Source organism: Ixodes scapularis, unplaced genomic scaffold, assembly GCF_016920785.2.
Source record: "Ixodes scapularis isolate PalLabHiFi unplaced genomic scaffold, ASM1692078v2 PGA_scaffold11__112_contigs__length_91849675, whole genome shotgun sequence".
Classification (NCBI taxonomy): Eukaryota; Metazoa; Arthropoda; class Arachnida; order Ixodida; family Ixodidae; genus Ixodes; species Ixodes scapularis.
Genome location: NW_024609837.1, coordinates 22,895,526 through 22,920,203, shown reverse-complemented (window position 1 = coordinate 22,920,203; position 24,678 = coordinate 22,895,526). Strand labels below are relative to the sequence as shown.

General features: G+C 44.3%; 1 protein-coding gene across 2 annotated transcripts in view; it reads left to right on the top strand.

The window, feature by feature from the left end:
- The window catches only part of LOC8041104 (transcription factor Sp9), a 180,621-nt gene that overhangs the window by 83,181 nt on the left and 72,762 nt on the right, over window positions 1-24,678 (top strand). Inside the window, exon 1 of one of the 2 annotated variants that reach the window (XM_040219632.3) lies at window positions 17,162-17,610. The exons of the other annotated variant lie outside the window; for it this stretch is intronic. The gene's annotated coding sequence lies outside the window, so the exon portion shown is untranslated. Of the gene's footprint in view, window positions 1-17,161; window positions 17,611-24,678 lie in introns of those variants that run through there. 2 annotated transcript variants of the gene reach the window in all.

Below are 24,678 nucleotides of genomic sequence, written 5' to 3'. Positions count from 1 at the left end.
CTATTACCCAGAATTGCGTTTAAATTATTCAGGTTATATCAAGAGGATACAGTTTACACACATTCTTGACGAATTGTTACCCTGAAAGCAAAAGCGGAACGAAGGTAACTGAGTAACCAGTGTAGTAAAAGAACGCGACGTAAATTATTTTCGTATAAACTATGAACGTATCTTTCAAGTAAGACTAATTGTTACAATCGTTGGATTACTCCTTAAATACGTGTCTACTGAAAATGCGGTTTTGAGAACACTGGGTATATATGTAATTATACTCAAATTGCCCCGAGATTGTCCTCTAGCTTGTATCTATAAGTGCGGTGACAAGTGCAAGAACATTGGTTACATGCGCTAATACACTCACACTGCCTCGAGATGATCCTGCAGGTTATTACAATAAGTGGAGTGACATTTAGGAAGATCGAGAACACTGGTTGTATGGGTAATTATACTCGCACTACCTTGAGATGATCCTGCGGGTTGTTACTATAAGTGGAGCGACATGTGCAGAGTGCCTCAATACTTGGACCGCGCGAAATGGGTAATTACTGGTGGCTCCCTCTCGAAGCTGGCACGGTCGAGCGAATCGTAGCGTCGTGGAAGAACTCGTGTTGCGCAACTTATCCCTGAGAGTTTAGGATGTCCATCAATGTCGCTTGGTCTACCCGCGGTTGCTCCAAAGGGCACGCGATATTCTCAAGGTGAGCCTATACCCGCGCTGTGGGTGTGCATTTCAGTCGCTGGATTCCTTTGTTTGTTTGTCTTTGTTTTTTTCGGCATTCATATATATATATATATATTTTAATGGATGGGTTATAGTCCTATGAACAAGGCCAACATCACGTGAATTACGAATGTCCGTCACGGTGCGGTTTATTGCTACCCGATGTCAAGGTTGACGAAAGATTCCAAAGACAGCGTATATATATTTTGTTGACTGAGCCTTAGACAGGGGAAAAAAAAGAAAGGCCCTTCCTTCAGAATATTCTACATTTGTGTACGCTCACTCTGCCAACTAGGGAGCGAGACATAAACTAAGTGAATCGTTTATCATTTCATAGCATTACGTTCGTTTTTTTTGTTGCGTCGAGCTAAAATATGTTTAAAAGTAAACTACATGCGTGTTCTTCTCTGTTTGTAGGTTGCTATAGCTTTTTCTACAAGCCTATATATATATAAACCAGGGTGTCGAACCGGAACCGAACCGAACCGAAAACCGGAACCGAACCGGTATTTTTTCCGGAACTGAACCCGAACCCGAACCGTCATATTGTTATCGCGATGAACCCGAACCGGAACTGAACCGGAAAAAAAAATAACGGTTACCAGCTCATGTCAAAACGGTTCGGCCACGCGCTGTTGACAATGAATGTGCTATCAATGCCATTTGTTTTTTAAGTGCCGTCAACTGACACACACCTCGCTTACATATTTTTCTTCTCCACTCAGTCTTAGGAATATAAACGCTGCATCCATGAATCTTGACAAACGCTGCATCCATGAATCTTGACATAGGAACCAGTATTGCGCTATTCGCGGCTTGCACGGAAAAAGAATTAGAAGGCTGTGCAAAAAAAAAAAAAAATCGCGTCACGGGATATCATTTTTCTACAATCTCGTAAATCCTAAATGCTGCTGTGTGCTCATTTTATAACACGTTTCTAGAACGCGCGAGTTCTTGAAGCTTGCTTCCATCGGAATGAGAAAAGAAAAGGCTGTGGAGTTTGATAATAATGCATCCGGTTTCGTATAGGCACTAAGAAGCTAACATATTTGTGAGACAGCGAACTCTTCTATTTTAATATTTATCCTATTACGTCCTTCTGGCGTTGCGTTCGGTGAAGTGTTTTTCATATTCCGTATCTTGTTTAATGAAACTTCTTTAAGGGTCTAATTTGAGTAACCGAAGGCTAGTTCAAATAAAGAAAGCTGTATTTTCTCCCCACTGTTCCTTCAATTGCTTACACGCCGAGGTGGCGGGATAGTTAGCGAGTTCTACTTGTAAGTGGGTTTGTAAGGAGGTCGCGGATTTTACAGCTACTGCGTCGGACCCAATTCGATGAAGTCCGAATGCGTAAACGTCGGTGAGGTAACCTTTGAGTGCACATAAAGAAACCATTCCTGGTAGAAATCCCTGAGCCTTACACTACGATGTATCCCGTTTCGTATGTGCTGATTTGAAATGTTTTATTTGTAATTTATTTTGATGTTGCAATTTGTCATTTATAATTTCCGAACCGGTTCGCGAACCGGTTAAGCGCCCCGAACCGGTTCGCGGATCGAATTAATCGAACCGGAACTGAACCGGAACAAAATAAATTTACCTGAACCTGAACCGTAACCGAACCCGTATTTTTTTCGGTTCGACACACTGATATAAACAGATATATAAAACTGCATAATAGCTTTAAACAAGTTGCACGATGCTTTCATAAACGAGTTACTGCATAAATACGTTCAAACATTGATATGCCGAGAGCAGCCAACAGCTTCTAAATAGCGAGGCTATAGTGTGGAAGTTTCGGCGTCCCCTGATGCCGAAAATTCAGTGATGCCTTCATGGGTTAGCCGTCAGTTCTCCCGATAAATTGATGCAACTCAGACCGCTTCTCGTAAACCGCGTCGGTGAATGAATCACCTTCAAGTGGATCCAGTGATAAAAGTGATTTTGTTTTGGTAATTTTTTTCCTCCTTTTTTTTTTTACAATTTGCGAGACTGCTCACTTTCTATCTTCAGGTTTTGGAGTCTTTACTTAGTCCAAATGTTTTCTTTTTGTTTTTGTTTTTGGTTTCTGGTGTCTGCACATTATTGCGGTAAAAAGCAAGTGAAGCAAACAAATAAAAAAGTTTTTTTGTGTATGTTTTTTTTTTTATCTTGTGTGGTGTTTGCGTTTCACGCGCGTTTTCTTTTCCGTGAGGCTTTCCGCACGGGGCCGCTAAACTGGCAAGTAAAACCTTCACAAAATAATGCCTAAAGGAAGATAAACGAGCGTAAAGGGAAGTTGAGTGAAGACGGGCTCGAGAAGGCCGTAAACAAGCGAAACTCTGAAAACTAATTAACCGTTAAAAAAAAGAACATTTTTGCGCGAATATTTTTAAGTTAAATGGGTAGCCCGTCCCATTATTCGCAAGTAGGAACAGTCCTTCTTATAGTTTTAACTTGAATCCTACAAAAAAAAAAAAAAAAAGCTTCAGGCGGACTTTTTTCTTTCTTTTTTCTGAGGACCCAATATATCTAAAAATAATGTATAAAAATAAAAAAAAAGGTTGCGCTGTGTAACTGAGAAAACAAATGATTTCAGTGTTGCTTTCGCCATTGTAGTGAAGGAGTGGGAGCAGTTGCTAAAACAAGGAAAATAAACTAGAAAAAAGAAAGAGAATCAAATTAAGAGAGAAAGTAGTGAAAGATGAACTGCCTGCTTGTATCTTGGAGTGTTTTTTTTTTTTTTTTTTGTTTTTTAACCCGCTAGGTGTTTCCACACCTGCCGCTCTCCCCTTCTCCGCGTGTGTACCTGCCCGCGGCTTTGGTGTTCCGCCAACCGAACCGGAACTAACGTTTATCAGTGTCAGCGTAACTGGAGGTGGATATACAAAGGTTAGTCGCTGCGCTGGTTTGTGTTCTTTCGGCCAGCTAAGGCTGAGTGAATTGTTTGCTGGTCCGCGTGACATTTTTTTTTCTCTCCCGTTTCAATCACAAAAACCTGCCTATTTGTTTTTCACGCGAGCTGTTTATTTCACAGATTCTAGGAAAAATACAACATGAGTAAAGTCTGACATGAAGGTAATATTTTTGTATTGGGTTTTAACACGTTCAACTGAAATTTCAGGGACCGTGCGATTAAAGGAAAACTAAAACGCGTACGTAACTAAAAATGATAGCCGCTTACAACTCCCTGTAATGCCGAATTAGAGCAGCTCTTGAGGAGGAGGAGGGAAGGGCACTGGGGGGGTTAAGTGACCACGGGTGGCAGGGGGGGTCACGTGACCGTGGGGTGACACGTGACATAGGAGGTCACGTGACCTGGGGGGTCACGTGACGATGCTGATGCCAATGACGTCATCAGCGACGTAACTGATGACGTCATCAGTGATGATGACGATGCGGATGCCGGTGACGCCATCAGTGATGATGATGACGACGATACGGATGCCGGTGACGTCATCAGTAACGTCACTGATGACGTAATCAGTGATGATGACGATGACGATGCGGATGCCGGTGACGTCATCAGTGACGTCACTGATGACGTCATCAGTGGCGATGACGTCAACGGGGTCACGTGACCTCAGGTGGTCACGTGACCTGGGTAACCGCCGTGACCCTCGTGAGGGTAACCCTAGTAACCCTTGTGAGGGTAACTTTCGTGACCCTCGTGGGGGTAACTCTCGTCACCCTCGTGAGGGTAACTCTCATAACCCTCGTGAGGGTAACTCTCATAACCCTCGTGACCCTCGTGAGGGTAACCCTCGTGAGGGTAATCCTATTGAGGGTGACTAACCCTCGTAACCCTCGTGAAAGTTACGAGGGTTAGTAACCCTCGTAGCCCTCGTGAGGGTAACCCTCGTGAGAGTAACCCTCGTAACCCTCCCGATGGTTACGAGGGTTACTCGCGGTTACGCCGACGCCGACGTCGACGCCGCTCAAGCCGGGAACGGGCGCCTAAGAGCTGCGCTCTAAAACAAAATCTTGTGGTTATGATTACGAATTTTAAAATTACATTTCAGATTGAAGCGCCAAGAAGCCACGACGGCGCTTTCCAAATAGCGCTGAAGCTTTCCTGTCCCGTTTGATTCGGGGAAGGAATGGCGACGTATTACACAGAGATCTCAGCATTTCCGCGCTCAAATGCTCATGACATTCAAATTTACAGGGGAAAAATACGCAAAAATTCACCTCTAACTCGCATTTTTCAACAACCTCTTAAGCTTCCCCTTAACTTCCAGTTAAGACCGGGTCACAAACACACGTCGCGACGCTTAATCAACACCAGGAACATCGCTGAGGCAGCGGACACTTGAACATAATTTGCACATGATGAAGCGCTGCTGCGCTGAGGCTTTATCTTTTATACAGCGAATTTAACGGTGCATCAGTGAGGTTAAAGCTATTTTCAGCGCTGCTAAATGGGTGTGTCTGTAATGTATGTGCGTACATTCCTTTAGAGTAATACACTTGAAAGCTCGCATCAAGGGCAGACACCCCTCATTGAATGAGAGCATCGTTCAAATATAAGTGCCTCGTCCGCACACAGATGGAACGCGACTGAAGAGAGGGAAGGGATCCTACGGGGCGCCTTTCATTAACCAGGCGTCAAGTTGCCAACACCTAAGTGAAGTAGACGCATCTTAACGGAACAGACAAAATATCGGGGATGCGGACGAGATTTACCAACAGATCTGTGATCCGGAACAGTATTTTTCTAAAAAACACACATACACACACAAACAAACGAAACGCACAAAAGAAGAAAAAAAACCTTAGGGCCTGTGGCCACTCTACAATTTACGTCCGTATGTTTACGTCCACGTGTACCCTAACCAGAGCAGGCAGGCACCTCTCTCGGGCGTTCCGCAAGACTTCACTTCCCGTACTTGTTTTCATCTATTATTTTTCGAAGTAGTATCCTCGTTTGGATCAGAACAAACTTCCTTCGGGTGGACTCCGCGTTCTCTTTGTCATGACGCCCCCACTTCCTTTGTCCACGTTCAAAACATAAATATATATATATATATACATATATATATATATATATATCAAAGAAAAGGCAACCACAACAAAGCCGACAGAAGTGGCCAGGTATCCGCCGTCGACCCTTTTTGACGCTCTTCCCAGGTATTACCGCGTCGGTATCGGTTCCGAAACACGGAGGTATTTCTCTCGAGTGTATTCAATTCCGCCAACCCGCGTTGACAGGCCCGGCAATTGCGAGCCAATCGGCGCACTCCTTCCGTCAAGAAGATAGACTTTTAATTCTCGTCTTTCCGCTCGAGAAACTCGTACGGAAACCGCTTCCGTCTGGATACTCGAGAAACTTTTTTTTTATTGTGATTTTTACACAGGGGCTTGTGCTCGTTACTTGAAAAATGTAATGGATTACAATTACAAATTACCGAGCCTCAAGTGTAATGGATTACCGTTGCTAATTACTTTCGCTGAAAAGTAACGGATTCTTTTACTCGTTACGTTACAAATTAGTTTCACGTTACAGTTTCCGTACACTTATTAACAAAACAATAGAAAAATATTTTAATGTTTTCAAAAACGTTCTACGACACGACTTTCCATTTCTCATACGCCCGTATTATAGTTGTCCTTGTAAAAGTAAACCATTGTATTTAAGAGAAAGAGTGTAGGTGCACTCCGTTCAGCTGTAAGCCGACAGGGCAGAGAGTCCGCAAATACACTCGCCATCCCGCTAGCTTATGGCAACAGGGAATGATCCCTAGAATTCTGTAGACAAGGGTATCGGTGCGCATGCTCAGTAGTATCGTCTCATTCCACTAGGAGATCTAAAAGACAACGCCTAGTCGGCGTTGTCTTTTTGATGTATGTTTCTCGCATGCTTGTATATATGCCTCGCACTTTTTTCGAGTGGTTCTAGTGACCGGTCATACATAAAATCGTGTTTCATTTTCGGTTATTGTCCTCTTCACGATGTTTTCTATCTTCGTTGAAATTGCTATCTTCATTCTGCTGAACTGCCGGTCATATATTGCTCCAGTTTTTGCATTGTGTTCATATTTTTAAGAACTAACGAACAGTTAAAGTAATCCGGTGCCAATATGTGTCACAACAATTCATTACAAATTACTGCTGAAAAAAAAGTAACGTGCGATTGCACAGTTACTTGAAAAAGGAACGGATTACAAGTGATGCGCGGTTACTTGTAAGTGATTACTTCCCAAGTCTGCTTTCAGGGCATCTTTTTATTTATTTATTTTTGGCCCTTGTGAGAGTTGGTTGCATACGATGCATACCCTGTTCTAGAAAGAAAGAAAAATTAAGGAACGTGGAAGCTTTTGCAGCACTACAAGAGACCGCGAAGACTACTGGGAAATTTATGGGGTGTCACTTTGGCTTGTTGGCTTTTTCGAAATTCGTACCGAACTATACGCCAGCTCAAATTTCCAACGCCACACCACTGTGGCGGTGCTGCTGTCTACACTTCGTACGCACGGGCGCCTTATTTCATTCGAATCGCCGCACGCCACACCTGGCGTGCGGTGAACGCGGGATTGTTTGTAAACATCGCGTGGGCGGTACTATATTACGTAGATTATTTCTATTAACGCGATAGCGTTAAGAATCCCGTGTCGCAGAAAAGCCGGGGTCGGTGGCGTGATGCGAAAATCCCGACTGGTCGATAAGGTCATGACGTTAGAGCCGCAAGGCCTCGCGCGGGAATTTCAAACAACCCACCACAACCGCTCACGTGAAATGGAACATTACACATGAAAATGACTGTGATTAAATCGTGACATTAACGCGAATTAAAGGCCGCCGCGTGTATCAAATTATTTCCCTTTAAGATGTAATTTATTTTCCTTAAAAAATTGAAGAATTTTAGGCGAGATTCGAACCCACGACCCTTCGGACAGGCCACTCAAGGCACGCTTGCACGGCGAATAAGGAGGCGATGGGAACAAGGCCCGATAACGCTATCGCGTTCCACTCTTAAAGGCGAAGCTTAAGAGACCTCCCAGTTTTTATATTATAAAATATTATATTTTATTATATTATATATGTTACGAATCCTTCGATTCTTTCTATTTGATTGGTTCTTTGGGGTTCTTAACGACTGATGCTGCGATTTTATAGGCTGCGGAGAGGTGATAAGGAGCAGTCTGTATCAATTTTTGGGTTTGGCATAAAGAGTTATCTTTACCTAAAGTCCAAGCAACGGTTCAGCCATTAGACGTCCATAAATTGTCAGCGACCAGACTTTGGTTTGTCGACGTTGACGACTTACCAATACACATGTTCGCATGGGTCACCCAATAAGGATAACGAAGTTTAATGTCGTCTCCGTAATTATTTTTTTTAAGAATTTGATTACTTTATTTTATTTGAACACGCTCGCAACTGTTCTTATATACAGGTCACGAGACGTTCGAGAGTAGTCTATTCCATTACAAAGAGGGGGAGGGGGGGGGGAAGGCTCGTTAAAAAAAAAAATACAAATCGAAAATTTGCTTTTTCCGCTTTTCGGCGAAAAATAATTTTCGACAACGTGCTTCGTCGAAAAAGGAACCGCGTTTCCTCCGCTCTTCGCCACCCCTCTTTCTGTATCCCCCGGTTTACGTTTACGTGCCTCCTCTTTTTGCGTTAAAAATAATAAAAATACGAACAAAATTTAGAAGCCTTAATTATACAACTCGTGTACCGCGAGGCAGGAGCAAGCATTGGCGGAAGAACACACCACTACAGGTGGCGGCGGCGGCGGCGATGGCGGCGTAAGAAGGAGTGAGAACGTCAAACACAAACACAAACGCGCGGAGAAGAAAAAGTAGTTCGCCGAAAAACGCACGATTTACGAGCAAACTGTCGAACAATTACCGTACTACAATTCCATCAAGCGCGCGGCGCGTTGCTTTGCCCACCCGGTTTTCTCAAAGGTTGTTTTCCCCTCCCGGCCACACCAGTGCTCGACGGCGCTGCGGACGCTGCGCAGAAAAATATGCGCAAAAGACTGCGCGAAGAAAAAAAAAAAAAAAGAAAAACGAACAACGAAACATTTTTCTGGTTGTTGTTGTTTCCGATTTTTCTCCGTTTCCCGGTAACGCGAACCGGAGCTGTTTCGTGTGCCTAACCGGTTCCCCTGATTGTTTGGTTCTTGGTTCGATCTACGGACGTGAGGATTTGTTCTGAGTAGCGACGAAAGAAACGAAAGAAGGACGAAAACACGAAAGAGGCGATGGAAAGAAGCGTTGAAAGCGGACCTCGCGTCATTAATCAACCGGTGCCTCTTACGGGTGGTTTTCAAGCCTCACATCTCGGAGGTTCCTCTCGGTGGCGAGGTGTTCATCACACATGTTGGTGTATACCTCGGCTAAATCACGGTTCTTTTTTTGTTTCGGTAGAGGCAAAGCCGCCGGTAAACGCGTCTTTAAAAGTAGCACGGCGCTCCCTTGCGGCGGGTTGCTACTGTATTTGAAGATTTCAGTTATTATTGGCGAGAAGATGGAATTATGAAGAGGGCGCTTAGTGCCTATCATTTGTTCACACAGCTCGGTGTTTATCACGAGAATGGTAATATTTGTTAACGTTCTATTGAAAACAAAATAAGGGTAGTTTACCATAAAGTTTATACGAGCTCGTTGATTTTTCTTTTCTGTTCATGAAAAACAACAACAACAACAACAACAAAACGTATGCGTAGTTTGTGTTTGTGCCGCATATAGACGTGACTGTTTGATCCCTTCTCGAATTCTACCATCTTAACAAACGACATTTCATAATTCTCGTTGGCTCGTGGCAGGGTTAACGGTTGCTGCGTTTTCCGCAATATACGTTGTTGTTGTTTTTTTTTTCTGGAACATTTACTAAGTCTGAGTTAAAACGCAAGATAAGTTAGCAAAAAAAAATTTTTTTTCATCGTAACATTTTACGAACACAATATTGCGTGTTAAGTAGTGAACTTGATTACTATAATAGCAATGTGTAATATTTATCATCAATAGAGACGAGAAACGTTACGAGGAGATAATATATATCCCTCTGTGGCAGTGGTAATAAAGATGTGTCAGATGAAAAAGGCGAACTGATAAATACTGTTTTGCTCTTACCTGTCTGTTTTTGTTTCGAGGTATACCCAGACCCTGTACACTAGCAGCTCTAGAGGAACACAAGCACATGCTGGTTCAGAGTCTTTTGTAGAAGTTTTGACCGTGATTAAAATATCTTTAGTTTTAGAGGGTTGTCAGTGTCTTTCAACAATAATCATTTTTATTTTTCGCGGATTAGAGTCGATGACGATGGAAGGCAAGCACTAACAAGCGCCTGTCTGCAACTCCTCAGGCACTGCACTCACGATAGAAGAAAAACAATGAACGTTATATTTAAACAAATAACATATTGGTCGAACGGTGCTCAGTCACGCACTTCCAGCATTTTTTCTTTCCGGTTTACTTCGTTGCACCTTAATGGGAATGAGCTCCTAAGTCAATTTGAGCGTTTTCAACTAAACATATTTTGTGGAAGTTCACAAGAAACTGAGCTTGGATATTTAGCAGCAACTAAATCCCCCCAAAAATCTTCATAAATAATTTTTAATTGTTCAAATACAATATAACCGAAACCGAAACTAACATGCAACTTTAATGGTCCGCCATCTTGATGAGACGTCAGATGTTAAATAAACAGCAGCACGTGGGCAGCTTGAGCCTGTTTCGCCCAGCGTCAGAAGCAGTCAGAAGGCCGTCGCGATCGTCCGTGGGAAATGATAAACGACGATTCATCGAGCTTGTCCGAGTAAAATAAAAAGACCAGCGAATGTTTGAAGATTTTCAACGTGATATTTCACACAATTCGGCGTCCGCATTCGATCCGCCGGCATGCCGCCTCCGAGGGGACCACCCGTGGCGGCGGTAATTGCGATCCGCCGACACCTGGACCCAGATGCCGCTTCAGAAGCAGAAGGATATGAAAGGTTTTGTATTCCTTAGCGTGGTGACACACCGTTTTCTAGCAAGACGCTAACGCTTATAGAGCACAGCTTTCACGTCGAGCTTTTCGGACCCACTTCCGTCGCAGAGACTTCTCGTTCAGAAACCGATGTCAATCCGATGCATTTCTTCGCGGTGTCATTGCCCGCCAAAGCACCTCATCAAATCTTCTTTTGAAGCCTCTTGCGACGTCTTAGGACCAGCTCCGCTGCAGCGGATCCGGTCCTAAGACGTTGCAAAAGGCTTAAAAACCGGTCTGGTCTCTCTCGGTCTTACTCAGTCACTTAAGGCCCGTTCACACTCTTGCCACCTTTTAAAACTGGGTTCCTTAAGACCTCTTACAACGAGAGGACACAGTGGCGCCATCTATTGGGTAGCAGTGTAAACTTGGCGGTCCGGCATACTTTCTATTTCTCTCGCGCATTATCCTTTCTTTCTTGGCTCGAAAAACATTTGTCAACGTTGTAAACGAGCCTTTCTTATAGGTATGACGCACATTTGACCTCGGAAATCCCGCCAAACCTTCGGTCCTGTGAACTGCAGTTTCCGGATCACAACATAGATGGCGCCAGCGTGCCAGTGTGTTCTCTCGTCCTAAGAAATTTTAAGAAGTTTTAACAGACCTCGTCTCTCTCGGTCGTACTCGGTTGCAAAAGTGTGAACGGATCTTATGTGTGAACGGCGCTTTAAGGCATACGGTCGTAAGCAGTCGCAAGTCTGTGAGGCCTGCAGTCTTCTCACTCACGCTTACCAGAACGTGATGACGTAGACACACAAGCTCACATACTAATTGAGACCTTAAGAAACGCATGGTACGGTGAGTCCCGGGCTTCTTAATATCACCGCACAGCCAATGAGACGGCGGCATTTGTCGATGATAGCGCCGAACAACCAATCACGGAGCAGGAAGTGTGGATAAAATGAGCCGTGCTCTGCGCTTCTTATAAGCTCTCAGTGACATATATGCGAAGCGCAAGTTCGTCTGCTTCTTTTGAAGGGGTTGTGGTGACGTCAGAACGCCGAGATCTGATTGGCTCTGGTTGAAGGATAGTGGGTAGACCTCAAGGCAGCTTGCTTTGCAGTCTACCCACAATCCTTCAGTGGCAGCCAATCAGAACTACGCGTCTTTGTGACGTCACCACAACCCCTGGCAAAAAAGCAGACGAATTGTCACTCCGCATATATGTGAAGGGCCATGGCCCATAGCGAAGCCGAGCCATAGCCAAGCCGTGGCGCTTGGGAACATAATCCAGTTTCCTTCTGTCAAATTAAGAGGAAACTGCTGCCTCAAGTTCAGGTTGCTGAGTATAGTTCATGTATCATTTTGTACGTTATTAATATTGGAGCAAATTCGTATGCATTAAGGTTGCCACGCCGCCGGAATGCGGAATGAATGCGCCGCGAGAATTAATTAATAGCGTCCGAATTCGGTTACCCGCCCTTGATGTCATCTTTGCGACACCTTTTCTTGTGTCTTCTTTTCGTGTTTTTTTTCTTTGAAAAAAAAAAAAAAAAAAACTACCGTGTGAAAGATGGGACACGATGATCTCAGGCTTTATATATGTATATATATTATATATATAAGCTTACCGCGGTGGCATGTCTCGTCCGCGTACATTACCGCAAAAACCTGAGGAAAAAAAAAAATCCGGACATAGGGCGCACGTTTGTGTCACTTTAACCGAATGTCACGGACAGTGGCGTCCCTGGAACTAACCCGTGCTGTCCGCGCACGTTGCCGGTTGCCTTTGTTTATCCTAGACTCGTTTTATTCTTCCTTTGTTTGGTGTATGTTGTTGATGTTTTTGTCGCAGCCAGGTGAGGGCGTGGTCGGCGACAGCGATTAGGGACTCGTTCATTAAATTAACTCGCGTCAGTTCATTAAATTAACCCTGGCGCATCCGAGTGCTTTTTCCCACCTCTTTTCTTTATTTTTTGCTGTTTTATTGTTTGCTTTTTTTGTTTTGTTCTTGTGCCCGTCTTACGATGTTCACGGCAGTTTTGTATTATCGTTTGATTTTGAACGCGTGAGGACAAAAAAAGAAAAAGGATGCCCTTGATGATGCGTGATATATGAACCTTCGTGAAGCTTTCGTCTGAGCTTGCCATTAATTCTAGGGTATTGAGTGCACATTTATGGGCGGTTCTTCTCTGTCACGACCAACTTTGAAAAAACACATTCAGGCAGCAGGGTACAAAAAATAGACTGGCTCAGCTAACCAATAGGTGTCTTTAAGACATACTTGAAGTTGCAAAAGTGTCAAGGGGAAGTTCCGAGAACGGCCTTAACTTCGGGTTCTAGAAGGGCCCGCATTTTGAACCCTAGAGGGGTGTTTTGGGCCCCAGAAAGGCCCTTACTTTGGAGCCTAGAATGGATCGTAGCTTGGAACTCATTATGATTTTACTTTAAGGCCCAGTGTAAGGCTCTAACTTTGGGTTCTAAAGGGGCTCGTAATTTGGAGGCCAGAGGGACATCTAGCTGCGTGACCCAGAAAGGCTTTTACTTTGGGGCCTGGAACGGCTCGTAGTTTGCAACCCAAAAAGTCTTTACTTTGGGGTCCAGAAAGGCTCTAACTTTGAGTTCTAATAGGACAAGCAATTTGGAGCCCGGAAGGGCCTCTTATTTTGGGACCCAGAAAAGCTCCTACATTGGGGCTGGAATAGCATGGTACCTTGGGACTCAGAATAATTTTACTTTAGGGCTAAGAGAGACCAACTTTAGTTTCTAGAAGGGCTCGTAATTTAGTGCCTAGAAGGGTTTCTTGTTAGTGGCTCATACTTCGGGATACAAACGGATTCTATTTTGGGGCCGAGAAAGGTTCTTTCTTTGAGTTCTAGTAGGGCCAGTAATTTGGAGCCTAGAAGGACCTCTAACTTTGGGACCAAGAAACGCTCTTACTTTGGGGCCTGGAATAGCTGGTACCTCGGGACCTAGAAAAATTTTATTTTAGGGCTCAGAAAGATTTACTTAGGTTTTCAGAAGGGCTCGTAATTTGGAACCTGGAAGGGTCTCTGAATGGCTTGTACTTCTGGATCCTGAGGAATTTTAGTTTTGGGCCCAGAAATGCTCTAATGTTGAGTATTGAAAGGGTTAGTAATTTGGAACTTAGAAGGGTTTTTTACTTTGGGACCCAGAAAGGCTCTTACTTTGAGGCCTGGAATAGCTGGTACTTCGGGACCCATAATAATTATACTTTAGGGCTCAGAAAGACTTTAACTTTGGTCTCAAGGGCTCGTAATTTGGAGCTTAGAGGGGTCTCTTATTGGCTAGTACTTGGGGATACGGAAGGATTTTAACTTTGAGTTTTAGAAAGGCTAGTAATTTGAAGTATCTTACTTTGGGACCTATAAAAGCTCATCTTTTGGGGTCTGGAATAGCTGGAACTTCGAGACCCAGAATAATGCTACTTTAGGACCCAGAAAGACTAACTTTGGCATTCAGAAGGGTTTGTATTTTGGAGCCTCTAAGGAGGCTGTTAGGGGCTCGTACGTAGGGACACAGAGGGATTTTAACTTGGGGCCAAGAAAGGCTGTAGCTTTTGAGTTTTATAAAGGCTAATAATTTACTTTGATACCCCAAAAAGCTCTTACTTTGGGGACTGGTATAGCTGGCACTTCGGGACCCAGAAGGATTTGATTTTAGGCTCAGAAAGACTAACTGTGGTTTCCAGAAGGGCTCGCAATTTGGAACCTATGAAGGGTCTCTTTGTGGCACGTACTTCGGGATATAGAAGGATTTTAACTAGGGGCCATGAAAGACTCTAGCTTTGAGTTCTAGAAGGGCTAATAATTTGGAGTTAAGTAGGGCCCTTAGCTTTGCAACCCCAAAAATGCTCTTACTTTGGGGCCTGGTGCAGCTCGTACTTTGGGACCCAGAAGGATTTTATTTTAAAGCTCAGATATACTTTAACTGTGGTTTCCGGGAGGACTCTTAATATGGAGCCTATAGAAGGGTTTTCTAGTGACTCGTACTTCGGGATACCGAAGGATTTTAACTTGGGGCCCAGGACGTCTCTAACTTTAGGTTCTACATAACCCATAATTGCGAGCCTAGAATTTTGTACCCAGAAAGGATCTTACTTTGGGGCCTGGAATGGTTCGTACTTTATTACCAAGACGGATTTAACTTTGGGGCATTCGAAGGATTGAGCTTCGAGTTCTGCAAGGGACCGTAATTTGGAGGTTAATAGGGTCTCTTGTTTTGGGACCCAGGAAGGCTTTTACTTTACGGCAGAGCTTATACTTTTGCACCAAGACGGAGTTTACATAGGGGCCCAGGGAGGCTTAAACTTAGGGTTTTTATAAGGCTCGGAATTTGAAGCCTTGTATGACATGTGTGACACCCAGAATGGCTCTTACTTTTGAGTATAGCTCTTATTTTGGGGCATAGGTTTACGTTGGGGTATTGCTCGTACTTTGACATCCACAAAGATATTAGTTTAGGCCCCAGGAAGGCTCTAACTTTAAATTTGAGGGGGCTCGTAATTTAAATTTCGAAGCCTTTCATATCCCCTTACAATGAAACGAAGAAAGGATCTTATTTTGGGGCATGGCTCGTACTTTGGTGTCCAAAAGGGTTTTAGTTTGGGGCCCAGGAAGGCTCTAACTAAGTTCTAAAAGGGCTCCTAATTTGAAGCCCTGTACGGCCTCTCATTTTGAAATCCAATAAAAGGCCCCTTCCTTGGGGTATGAATTGTACTTGGGCACCAAAGAACTTAGTGTGGGGCCCAGTGAGGCTCTAACTTTGGGTTCTAAAAGGGCTCGTAATTTGAAGCCTTGAATGTACCCTCAGTTTGAAACCCAGAAGGACTCTTAGTTCGGGGTATGTCTCCTACTTTGGGGGTTGGCTCGTACTTTGGCACCCATAGGGATTTTAGTGTGGGGTTCGTGATTTGATGGTTTTTATGGCCTCTTACTTTAAACTCAGAAAGTATCTTTGGGGTATGGCGCGTACTTTGGTACCCAAAAGGATTTTGGGGCCACAGGCAGGCTCTAACTGTGGGCTGTAAAATAGCTCGTAATTGGAGCCTTGTATGACCTCTTATTTTGAAACCCAGAAAGGCTGCTTAGAGTATTGGCCGTACTTTGGCACCCAGAAAAATTTTCGTTTGGAGCTCTGGAAGTCTAACTTTGGGTTCCAAAAAGGCTCGTAATTTGAAGACTTGTATGGCCTCTTTGAAACTCAGAAATGCTCTTGCTTTGGGGTATATGGCTCTTACTTTTGGTACCCAGAGAATTTTAGTTTTGGGCCCAGAAAGGCTTTAACTTGCGGTTCTAGAATCAGGCTCGCGCTTTGGAGCATTAGAAAGGCCTGGACTCTGGAACTCAGGAAGGCTTAAACTTTGAAGTCCACACAGGCTGGTGCTTTGGGCCTCAATAATGCTGGTTCATAAGGGTTTAAGAAAACAGAACTTAGGTCGAATGATTTACATACGTGGTGCTTTACGAAGATGCATTTCGGCCCTATAAAGAGGGTTACATTCAATTCTTGCATTGCTGGGCTGCACTATATATGCAGCAAAGCCAGACCTTTTAGCTATGCTTTTGCAAATCTCGCATGGACCTCGGACGCACCTGTCCCGACCCACCGGACACCATTTAGTTTGGCGGCACATGAAAGAAATTAAAATAAGTTGAGGAAGCATGATAATTTTCCTCAATGTAAAATAATTTGTATCCAAGCTATTTTTTTTTCTTTTACAAGGCTTGTAATCTTGTAATCTTACAAGATTGTTGATCTTATTTTAGTTAACGTTGCATGTGGTTTCTATGTGCAATATTAAATGTGCAACCGGTTTGCATGAGTTCATGATATTACTCTGTATATGTTGTTAGCGTCATTAATTGATTGATTTGGAAGATGGGTATACTGTGCAAGACGTAGAGAAACAATGACAGCCGCTGACTTTGATAAGTTTCATTGTTGTATCTTTCGTTGCTTTCGTTGGTTTTCGGGTTATTTTGGATTATACCCGAGTTATAACTGTTGTATTTTTTGCATTCTGTTGTATACTCTCGCTTTGCTGCTTTTGATGAGTGAACAGAGACGCGCGAGCGTTCTCCCGCGCTTCATTTTGTTTAGCACATTGTCGTCGGCGGCCACTTTCCTTTTCCCACCGCGAGGGGGAGACAACTAGAAGAAAAAAGAGGCGGAGGAGGAAATAACTGCGGAGAAAGAAGGGGACAGACGAACCACGCCCTCCATTGGTTCCCGTTACCACCACCAGACGCCGACAGCGGCGCGACGAGCAAAGAAAAAATATATTGAAAGGGGAGGAGGAAACGCGAAGTCAGTCACCTCCTCTCCACCGCACTCCGCCCCTCTTTCCACCCTCTTATTCCTCGAATTTCCTCTCTCCTCCTCCTCTTCTCGCGTAGCGTGGCGCGGCGAGATTGGGGCGGGGCCGCAACGAAAGAAAAGCACAAAGATGGCGCCCGCCCACCAGGGCTCCGCCCCAGCGCCTGCAAACGCGTGCGCCGTTCTCTCATTGTGTGCCGGTACTCTGGGTCGGCAAACAGTTTGTTGTGGTGTGAAGCGCGCGGGCTGCTGCTGCCGGTTTTCGCAGCGGCCGCTTGTGCCAACAAACGGTCGGTGCCGTCCCCTCCCTTGACGGATTCGAAAGCGACTAGCCCGCCCGCCCTAGGTGCCACCATCGGCGGTGGTCGTTGTCGCCACCGTGCTTTCGGTTTCTTTTTTCTTTCTTTCTGCACCGTCGGTCACCATCGGCTACTTCAACCATTGGCGCAGCACGTCAACGCGTTGTTACTTTGGACGGCTGCGTGTCGAGCCATGGACTGGTTGGAAGACTGTCGCTTCAACGCGCGCTCCAGGAAGAAACGTGTGTGATCGTTGTACCAACTTCGGCGGCTCGGACCAAATTTGGATTCGCTGACGCGCAAGGCGCGTCTTCACGTTCTGGCTGCATCATGGCTCTCCTAGGGCGAGGGGTGAGTGAGATGTTGCCTTTTTTACGATTGGACAGACTGCTGCGAGACAGATGGGAAAATATGGGTGTAAGATGGCTACAAAACGAATGAACAGTTACTCCCTCGCTCGCTATTTTCATGCAAGGTTTTCCTTCTTTCTAGAACAGTGGGTTGCATAGTTTTCTTTACATTATGAATGGCTAGTTGAATACTTGTCTATGAAAGCAGGCGTGACCCTGTTAAGAAAGGAAGAGCGTAAATGATAAATATATCTGAACAAATGCGCTCGTTGATACATTGCAAATGTTTCTTTTTATACAGTTGTAGTTGCTTCAAGAAAAGTGCTTAACGTTCAACGATTATTTTGAGAAAGACGAGAAATCGGCGTGACGATTGAGTCGTATGGTTCGGCCATATTCTAGCTTTTAGTTAAGTTTTCGTCAAATTTCGCAGGTACTCGGACTAGTATGACATCATTATCTTAAATGATCTCCATTATATACTCGCAGGGTTATCTGAAACTTATTAATCGGAGCCTTTTGCAGGTGTCGTCAAACAAAATTATGACAAACATTGCACGTGTCAGCATGAGGATGAAAAGTGCTCTGCGAGGCGTGCCGCCTTTCTGCGACGCAAATGCAATTAGTGGAAAATGTGGCGACACGTGTAACGTTTTGTCGTTTCCCAATCGGCGAATAACGGGCTGGAAATACGAGGCTAATGCCTGTCATATCCCCATTAACTTGGCGGCTCACGTAGTGTGCCTATAGGTAACGTTTGCTTAGATAAATAGGGCCAGCGAAATCGAGATAAGCCTTTGGCCATTTTGTGATGCTAACTATGATTTCCCGCGAAAAGAACATTCTTGCTTCGGACTGACTCTAAAGTTCATATGGTTTACACACTGCCTGGTGATAGTTATAAAAAAATGCAAAGGGAAAATAAAATTGGCTTAGAAGGGCCAGGAAAGAAACCATATACTTTTGATTTTTTTGGTTTCGCTAGATGGCGCAAGCTACCGCCCGTTATAAAGGCGACAACCGTTAGCGTCCATCTATCCATCCATATACATAATTTTCATCATCGTCATTCGCCGAGCTTCCTCTCTATATATTGCTGCAAGTGGTTCTCCCAGGTGTTTGGCGGGAAAGGAGGTGCTTCAGCTTTTTTAGAGTGTGGGGGTGTAGGGTTCAGGGGTATGAATGGTGACAATCAAGATATAAATCTCGAATCGCAAGGCTACTGTATTGATACGCGCTTTAACGGTGGTTATCACCGAAACAGAAATCGCCGAGTCACTGGACGCAAGCGAGGCTTTGGATATATTCTGCAGAAGGGATACACTGCGCACGCTCGAAACGCATTCCGAAAGGGCGGAGGGCAAAGATGGCGGCGTGCTGAAGGTGATTAGTGGAACGATAGATATAGAGATCAGAAAGAAAGAATGATGGCTACTTTGCCCATTCATTCTTTGCCGAGGGCATTGGAGAGCAGACGATATATTTTGCAGTTTCCAAAACTGGGATATTTCGAATAATTCTGGTTTAAAAGATTAGCGATTATATTTAGTCGTGCCAAATTTCTAAAGGTCTATTTTGCACGCCGACTGCTCTTTTTGACACTCTATAGTTTCTAGAGGTTGGAGTAATGATATTGTGCCGTTAGTAATTTTTTTATACGCTAAATCGTGACCTATCCATTTTAAACGAGTTCAGGACCGCCAAAGCCGTGTCGCAAGTACGCTGAAGACTATGAAGCTCGAAGATGCAGTCATACTGGGCAGGAGTATTTCTGTGCCTCATATGGGCAAGCATGCCTTTTGGCACCAAAGTGGCAGCTTTTGTTTCGCCACAAAGAAAAAGGTCGGTTAGTGTTACTCAAGCCGAACATAAACAAATCTGTTTTCTGAAACAAAACCAAAAAAATAATAATAATAATACAGTACTATTTTGTGTGCAATACAATCTTGTCCGACAGTTTCTGAACAGAAGATGTTGTCGTCCTCAATTTCTGTGTTCAAAATCGAAGATTTAGGTACCCTTCAATTTGAGTTCTTTGTCGCGCTCTACGCGCTTGAGACATGGGATAGTATCTATCCCTCATGCCCAGTGTCTTAAGCAAACATAAAGGAGAACCTATCGTACCTAATCGAGGTAAGATATAATTTATATAAGATGCTTTATATCTTAGTGTTCTGAAATACACCTATATAAAGTGATGCTTGTGGCTGCGGAGACCGATGCCCAATTTCTTAATTCGTCAAAATGTTTCTTCATTTCGCAAACATAAAATACATCTTTTCAGGTTAAACTGTTTCAGGTTAAACAATAACAAAACTTCCGAATCAAGCAACTTTGACAAATTCTCCTTGATGTGCACAGCTGTAATATTATCATCAGCCAAACAGCATGCACATGGGCACAAATGAAGCTACATAAGATACCATTTTTTCAAAGATTATATTATCTTAACACGTTTCATTAATCTTCACCAATGAAATGCAAGTTGTGGCACAGGAAATTCCTCTCCTTATAACTAAAGGCCCGTGCACACACTTGCGCTTGAATACCGTCGCAAGAGGCTCTAAAACCGGTCTTGTCTCAATCGGTCGTAGTCAAACGGAAGTGCGTGAACGGGCCTTTTTACATTCATAGATACAACTTGGGGCAATAATAACGTAGTTCTTAAAAATGGGTAACTGCAAGGGTGAAAGCGTTGCTACTAGAATTGCAACAAGAATGCTATTTTTCTGTTTCCTTAGAAGCTGGTGCATCCGGTGCATCATGTCTGGACAATCGTGTTTGTGTGAGCTATAATTTTTATTTCTAAAATAAAAATGGACTCAGTAATGTTTAATTAACGTCGAGAATGACGAACATTCCACGTGTAATAAACCACAAGGTTAAAGCTATTTGAGACTCCAGGTGGGGTGGCGCCATCTATAAGTGGCATACGTCCTCTTTCTATAGGACACTGAACTCTAAAAGCTCGCCGCCTAGCGGCTACAGCACGCAGTTGAAAAATCGCAATTGTGTAAAGAGTGTTTGGAGCTGTGTATCATTGCACAAAGAAGGCGTGTTTATTTAGGTCATGTGGACCACCCCGGACTTATAGTTCGCGGAATCCATGTAAAAAAAAATTGTTAGGAACACTTTTTTTTAATCTTGCACGTAGCTAGCCGCATGTGGGCTTTGTGCGTTCTGAGACATAAACTAGAAAACCAATCACGGCTGAACCGGCAATCATTTTTCAATTTGACGCATAAGCTGATTCGCCGAGAAGCGAACGCAATCGAAATGACCGAACAAAAAAATGTTTTGCATCTTGGATCACATATCTAAGGGAGCGTATCAGCCTATCATAAGTGACTCAATGTATACTGCAACCGATAAGCACTCAAAACTCCACCGCCTTTTATTAATTGCCGTATCCAATATTACTGGTGAGAGCTAGGTGTCAAGGTCTTTTAAAAAAGCGGCGGACAGGTTTTATTGCCGTCGAAACCGCACGGCCATCGACGCGTGATACCGATTTTGTTTTCGATTGACTAACCTAAAACCATAAACATTAAATCACGGGGGGTCCGAGGTCATTTCGTTGCATCGAAGAAGCAGGGACTTACGAGAGTCTAATACAATGGGGAAACTTTGAACTTTAGTTAAGTGCTTTGCTTGGGGAACATTAACATATACATCTGGCTTGTTGGCATCATAATGCGAGCTCGCGGAAGAATTTAAGATTTCAGCGATAAAGTCGTTGTTGAAAAAAAATACATTGAGGCGCTTGATCTCTTGTGAGAGGCGCAGAAAGCGAGATAGAATATTTTAGTATATGAGCCCTAAATTTAATGTTGAGCGTTACCACGCTCTCTAGAGAGTGGAATATACAAATCTTACAAAGAGTTGCGCGATACACCGCCGCTTTCGCTGTGCGTTCTGGTATATACCTGTTGTTCTTCCTAGTTTTCCGGCCGCGTCAGTGCGCGTTGTGTACGCCCGGCGTTTCGGAAATTTGCGGGTTGGCACGAGACTTTTAATCGGGTGTTCACTCACGGTTTACACTGAGCGTGGCTTCACCTGTTGTGTGCCAGGGTGCTACAATAAAAACAGCAAGCAAAAAAAAAACAAAAAAAACCCGGATTTTATGTTTTCCCGAAAGAAAGCAGCCCCCAAAAAGAGTGGCTAAGCAAGGTACTCTGAGCCAAACAAGCGGCCGAAAAAAAAAAGAAAAAAAGGTTTTTGATTTGTTTACCGATTTGCTTCATAATTTATATCCACCTCATTGCACTTTAGGTAAAAAGTGTAGCGTTAGGGCACGATGCATAGTAGAAGGGGCCGAAGTTTTCTGCACCTTGGAAGCTTTTTGAGAACTCGCTTTGTAGTGGTCCATCCGTTGGTCTATCTCAATCGGGACCTACGCACCGCTTTGCGGCGGCCGTTTTTCATGCACTTTTTGCTGCATATGTTTTGGTGGTTATAACTTACTGCGACGAAATATTTCAAGCACAACTGTGTTTCAAACAATCAAAACAATCACACTCACACAAAAAAAAAAGAGCAGCGATTCTCGATATGCATTGCTTGAAATAAAATACCTATTTCAAAAGCAGTCTTCTTTTTTTTTTTTTTTTTTTTTTCGAGCAAAACGTTGAAACACCGCATAATGCAATTTAGAAGCCCAACATTTACCACCAAAAAAGCAGTAAAAGAACCTCACACACCCTGTAGTGTTGATGTACTTGATTTTGGCTGGTGTGCTAATCCATTAAAACACCAGTTGAGACCGCAGAAAAAAGCTTCCACCTCCGGGCGTCTGTTAGCGTTCGGAGCTCAAGCAAACAAAAGAAAACGAAATAGAAACTGGCATGGTTTCTTTATTTTATTGACAGATGCGGTTTGGTAGGGCGCGTCGGGCATGGTCTTTCTGCAGATTGTTTCTTCTTTGAGCGCAGGCTTCTCCCCGCAGTTCGTCGGTACCCTGTCGCAAGGCTGTTAACGAGAATGAAACACTTAAAAACTCTATCGCCCCCCGAGAAGGTCTATTTCGCTCTTTATATTTAATTTCGAGTAGACGTGCTCAGGGACTGAGCACTACCAAGCTCAATTTTCGACCGACTGGTTAATGTTCCCTAGAATTCTCGTGTTCTTTGCCATTGAACTAGACGTTCACTCGTTTCCAAGTTCATTAAGACATCTGACCAGCCGGAGTGCTCGAGTATAGTGGCGTCGTTGTTTGTACCGCGGCCACAATGGGACCACCGCGTGAACGCAGGGGCTTCACGCGTTCACGAAGACAAAGAAGCAGCCGACGACGAAGCAGAAAACAAAGTGATTTTAAAGCGATAAGACGACTGGAACTGCATTTCTGCGCTTGCTGACAAACTAAGCCATCACAAGACAACACAATCTTCTGAAGTGGAGACATGCAGGAGAATCCAGGCAGATTAAGCGTCCCAAACGATGATGTACGATGATGTACGCCACCACAGCCGTGCAGCCGGGAAGCCGGAAAGCGATGATCACAATTGGCATAACGGTGGCACCACTTCCGGCATGCACGCGCCTGCGCAGTTCGCTTAGTGACATTTGTCTATTGAATTGACGTAAGGTTTTCTTTTTTTTTTTTAAGTAAGCTTTTTTCGCTAGATTTAGAGAGGAAATTACACTTGAGAAAGTTTTTTTTTCATGAAGCCGTAAGTTAAAACACATTTTGTGTAAAGAAACAGCGTGTTCGTGGTTCGTTTTGGCGACACTGTTCCATTACAAACCGCGAATTTAGTCTACTTTTTTTCCTTGCTTGCTTAAGCAAGCAAGAAAAAAAAATAACGAAGAAGACTTAAAAAAAAAATGAACATTCATCAGTCATTGTGGTCGCGCGCTCGGCGAAATGAAGACGCCAAATCTGTCTGCCCGTGAGATTGCTCGAACGCGGAGCGCAGCTTACGTCTCTGGTACTCTCGAAGCCGCGGCGAGGAGTCGGCTTCTCGGAACAGGCGTGAGGTGGTGGAGGGGACGACAAACGTGCCGGAGGAACGCGTGTCCAATTGCCCCCAGCGGGACCCCTGCCGGACCGAACCGGCCCCCCATCCCCAGGGGGTCCTCGCTGCAAGTCGACGTGGGGCCATCGGGGCCAAGCCGGCTACCGCGTCTACGCAGCCCCGCTTCTTATATGCGAAGACGTCTCGGTGCACCGACTTGGCGACGCATAGCAGCCTAGCAGAGCTAGAAGGTGGCTTGTATAATTATATTCACTGGTAGGGTGAGAACGGCAAGGAGTTTCAGTTGCCTCGTCTCCTCCAGCGCGAGATTTCTATCTTATATATAGGGTGTCTGAAGTTACCAGGCTCGATCTAAAATGGACCGTAAAAATGGACGCCTGCAAGAAGCAATCTAAACTTTTCGTCAAAGGTGTATTTCACAGGTCCGTTTTTTCTTTTAAAATTACAAAGCGTAGCTCACTTTCTGCAAAAAAATAGGGCCGAAAAACTTGCCCGAGTCAACGGTGCGCGCGACGAACCAGACGACTTGGTCGAGCGGCGGGGCGCGTTTGGCGCACGTATGGATAGATGGCGTCGGGAGCAGCGTCCGAAGGAAAGCAGACGACACGCAGACGAAATCTGCCGGCAGCAAGAACGCCGTCGGTATGCAACCGAGTTTCTTTGTTTTTAGCGTCAAGTTTGGCTTTTATTGTCCGCATTTATTTTAAAACCAAAGGCGCACTACAAAAAGATTATCTTCATTTTAGTAAATCGCGGTCGTCGCGAGCAGTCTCGATAAGGAGGTAGCGCCATCTATCAATACGTGCGCCAAACGCGCCCCGCCACTCGACTCAGTCGTCTGCGTCGCCGCCAGCCGTTGACTCTGGCAAGTTTTTTGACCCTTCTTTTTTACAGAAGGGGAGCTACGCTTTGTAATTTTACGAGAGAAAAACGGACCTGTGAAATATACATTTGACGAAAACTTTAGGTTGCTTCGTGCAGGCGTCGATTTTTACGGTCCATTTAAGATGGAGCGTGGTGACTTCGGACACCCTACATATACCACTTCGGCGTCTCGTTCGCGTCCAATCAAATCTGTGCGTCGTGTTTCT